This window comes from Mauremys mutica, chromosome 14, assembly GCF_020497125.1.
Source record: "Mauremys mutica isolate MM-2020 ecotype Southern chromosome 14, ASM2049712v1, whole genome shotgun sequence".
Classification (NCBI taxonomy): domain Eukaryota; kingdom Metazoa; phylum Chordata; order Testudines; family Geoemydidae; genus Mauremys; species Mauremys mutica.
The window spans coordinates 8,888,714-8,893,495 of NC_059085.1; positions in this window are offsets into that span (position 1 = coordinate 8,888,714).

Here is a 4,782-nt window from a genome sequence, read left to right on the forward strand (position 1 = left end):
ATTTTTTTGGCACCACATGCCCCAGGAGTAAATTAGGACAAGGAGAGGGTTGCAGATTCACACTGGCTTCTGTGCACAAGCATGTAAGTGGGGAGGAAACCGAAGGGCCGCCCTTCTCACTGCAGGTACAGAGTCACGTTGGATGCACGGACAGGAAAGACTTGCAGGAGGGGGAGGGAGAGAATAGCATTGCAGTTGCCTAGGTCAGCTGCTATGTGGGGAAGGAGGAGTTGGGCTCAGCCACAGCATCTCCAGCTCCTTAACTAAGGTTGTTTAATTTGTGAGAGATGCAGTGTTTGGCAATAATTAGTCCCTTTCCTCAGCTAACACCCATTCCAGCTACATACAAATCGGGAACACAGGTGAGTCAGGTAAGAACAGTTGTGTACCACTTCCAGTACAGAGCGAGCAAACAATAACTCTGGCTACACCTCTTACTCTGCTCTCCTGTGCCTCAGACGTTCCTGACCTGAGTCTGCTCAGCCTCGTACCTATGCTCTACAGCAGTCTCCCTCCCCATCAAGCAGCCAGGCCGTACCCAACTAAGGGAAGGTCTATACTTACCGCACGGGTTGACGCGAAGAGTTTGACTTCTCGGAGTTCGAACTATCGCGTCTAATCAAGACGCGATAGTTCGAACTCCCCACGCACTCCGGTCGACTCCAGAACTTCACCACCGCGAACGGCGGTGGCGGAGTCGACCTTGGAGCCGCGGACTTCGATCCCGCGGTGTCTGGACGGGTGAGTAGCCCGAACTAAGGTACTTCGACTTCAGCTATGCTATTCGCGTAGCTGAAGTCGCGTACCTTAGTTCGACCCCCCCACCCTTAGTGTAGACCAGGCCTTAGAACTCCCCTGCCCGGAAGAGTAAAAGGATCAATCAACACAAGACAAGAGCACCCCCTGGCTGCCCCTCATCCACCAAATAACCAGCTGCAGTTTTGTTAGAAAGCAGCCCTGGAGTTAGCTGATCTCCTACCAGACCAGAACTACGGGCAAGAGAGGAACTCTAGGTGCACAGGAATCACGTAAAAGGGACTCTGCTACCAACACCAGTTTCATTCTTACCCTCTTGTAATAAAACAGCACAGCACTCTGACTGCACCAGAAACCAGTGAGCACAGCCGGCCCCAACTTCACATTCTGCCACCGCCGAGCAGTACCACACTAATTAAAATGCACCTCTGCAGTGGCGGGATGAAGAGTGGCCTAGTTAAGGTGACGCTAGCTTGCCTATTACATACCTACATTTGACTCCAACACACCTTTGAACTTCACCAAAATCAAATCCATCTACCTGAAATTTCACAACAGATCTTAATGCAGTCAGCAACATTTGTATGGACACTTCGGGCTCAGTCAGACAAGGCATTTAAGGGAGAGGGGACAGGGGTTTGCTTCAGACAGATTAATTTACAGTGTAGTTTGGCTCATCGTAGCACCAAGCCAGCTTGACCAGTAGATGATGCGCTTCTATTGTTCTGTTGGTCCTGTTGAGGAGCAGTGCTTGGTTGAGTTGGGTGGGGAATTGTCTTGTGTGTGACAAAGTTTTTATAAAGGAACAGAAACTTTACAAAGCCTACAGGGTCTGCTGTAAACATCCCATAGGCCGCATGGACCAGAAGCAGGTGGCCAGGAATGGTAAGGGAGAAAGAGTAGTAGAGAGTAGATTCCCTACATTTATTCTTTTCTCTCTCCCTCACTTCTGGAGTTCACACGACTGCTGAACTGGAAGTAGGCAGTGGGGTGCTGGAGACAGCAGCGGATTCAGGTTTACCCTGAAATGAATTTCATTTACTAGACCCGCTATTTTTTATTTCACCTGTTTATAGGGAAACACTTGCAAAACACCTAGAGCTGGTAGACAAATGGTTAATCAGCAGCCTACATACTAACAGCTCCAAGAGACAGCCTGACAGTGAGAGAGAATGAGCTCCAAGACCAACCACGATGGATCCGTTCCTAGACTACTAAATGATCACAGAAGCTGAAAGGATACAGCATGGGGCAAAAAACAAGGGAGGCACCCCAAGGAGCCAATGAACGGCTAAACCCAAGGGGTGTTCCCACATGTCAGAAAACTAGTATTTGGCCAGGATACTTATTTTAAGCAGCAGACTAAACCTCTACGCACTTAACCATGAAGAACATCTGCTACCACAGTCTGAGGCATGAGCCACCACGCTCAGAAGTGGAGCCAGGACTTTTCCACTGAACCCACCAAGCACCTACTTACTGCATCTCAGCAAGAGTCACAAACTCAACCAAGCAATTGGGCATTTGCTCCATGCTGCTCTGAAGCAATCCCAGCAGAGGTTAGTTCTTCCAGGCTGGCACAGCTCTCCAAAGAATTATGGAAAGCAACTGATGAGTGGTCTCAGGGTGCAAGTCACTTTGCCTGAGGAGGCTGCACCTAACCCACAGAACCACACAGTCTGTCTCTTCACAGCTGAAGAGGGCAGTGTTAGAAGTTTAACATATAATTGTGTTTACCGAGCTTCACTGTATTTACCAAAAAAAGAGATGCTCTAACTCAACTGTTAGCCCCACCACATGCACTAGGAGAGAAACCACCTCTTTCCATCTCAGTTCAGCTGCTCCATGCGGACACAGGCACAGCTGCAGAATGACTATTTGCATTACTGGGTGTTTTGTGAAAGACAAATAGCCAGGTAGAGAGAAAAACAACCAATTGCGCCATTTCTGTTGCAAAAACAGCTGATTCTGAGAAAGGCAGTTTTCCTCCAGCTCAAGTTGTTATTTTCATAACATTTCCTCCATCCTTCAAGTACTCTGGCCTTTTTCAGGTGTTTTGATGATAAACCTGCAGCTTGTGGCCTTCTGGCACAGTTGCACCCGATCTACACAGAGTGCCAGGGTAAACCTCACCCAAGCATGGATCTTTGCTTACTTACAAAGCTGGCACATGACAAGAAGCTCTCTGCCTAGTGAGTATTGGGCAATCCTTACCTGCATGCCACTCTGCCTTGGGCGCGCGCTGAAGTGTGTGCAGTATTACCCAATTCTTCTCCCTTCTGTCTTCATTTCTCAATTACACCCATTTCTAACTTGAGTGATGCAGCTGTCTGAGCATTTTTCATTTCAACAAAATCCAGACATGGGTGTGGCTCCATAAAACAGCCTGGATTAGCACCCAAAGCAGCAGTGAACAGCAAGCACAAAGGGAGGCTGACAGCCGGTGTTTCACAAGTCCCTTCACAGCTCTTGGGTCTCTCTCCAGACTACTCTCAGAAAAGTTAGGACAGATTTCACCCTCAGCCCTGCTCTGCTTCTCCTCAGGTGTCTTGATCTGATTTCCACACCCACCACCATAGCAGGAAGGGTCTCGCTCTATGGCTACAGAGGTTGAGCCATCGTAGACACCTCTCTCCACATTGCTATTCATACCGAGGCATTGGGGAACCGCTCAGACCACGCTTGTGTGGCCCAGTAAATGCACAAGACAGACCAGAGGGGGGTGAATTTAAGATCGCATTGTTGACAGGTATGGATCAAAGCACTTTCATGGCCATACACCCTTAGAGCGCTTTTATGGCTAGAGAACCTCTCTACCTGGGACCATGACGGAGCAGGTTTCATCACCGGGAAAGCAAGCAGGATCCCGGTTGATAGGTAACTTTTAAAGAGTGTGTGTGGAGGCCATGCTTAAGGAAGCAAGGAATTAGACCACTGGCTCGAGGTAGTGGCTATGCAAAGCTTCCCACACAACACTCTGCACTGCCCAGCCATCCTGAATGACAAACCCTTGCTGATCCCTCAGAACCATCCTACAGGATTAGAGCACCGAGTCCTCAAGTCATGTCCTCTGCTCGTTACATGCAGCCTTTGCTCCTGGCCTGACCCTGGGTCCTCTTCACTCCCTCCTTCTGTGCTTTCTTCTAGACTGCTCATACACTTGGATCCGCCTGTCAACCAAGCCCTTCGTTTTGCCCTAGAGCGCACCACTAGGGCCTGCCGCTGCCCACGGAGTCCCACTGACTGTACTGTCTGCAGCACTGGGTCATTAGACTAAATTCTTCAGGGCAGGTACCTGTTAAGTGTCCAAGCACAGCTCACCTGCTGTGCACTGCTGTATACATCTCAGCACAAAACACTGAACAAAGTTACCTCCAGCAAAAGGTAGAGTTATGGCCCTCTTCAGGCTGAGCAGCAATCGGGGAAGACAGGATAAAACACAGATTGGTTTCACCTCTGTTCCCAGCCCTTACATTGTCAAGACGCAGTGCTGGAAACGCTTGGGTTACGCGATGCTGGTTCCATTGCATTTAGCTTGGGCAGTGAGCGCGTTAGCCAGGTTTGGTTCTTGTACATCATACACCTGCTGTGTCTCCTGCCTGCAACCCAAGGGAATCATTCAGACAAAGTTCCTCATCAAAACCCTAAAGGTGGGACTTTAATTGTGCCACAGGAAAAGGCGGAGATCCACATCAGACATGGGAACTGGTCCATTCAAGGACAAGCTGTGAATGGAGTTTTCTTTTAAAGCTTCTAGGATAGAATAAGACAGTGAAGATGTCCCTGTAAAATGTGAACTAGGTGCTTGCTGATGCCCTCTCCAACTTCAGGGGCTGTGCCTTGGCCGTGACATGCAAACTGACACTGTTCAGCAGCACCAGAAAGGGGAGACAAGATGCAGTATGGTTCCCATTGTAAACATTAGTAAGCCGAGTCCTGCTTTCACCACAACGTTCCCAGCAGGACGGAGGGCAGGGCAGGGCTTTGGGTGTTTAGAGACTCAAACGTTTAACACGATTTTCCAAA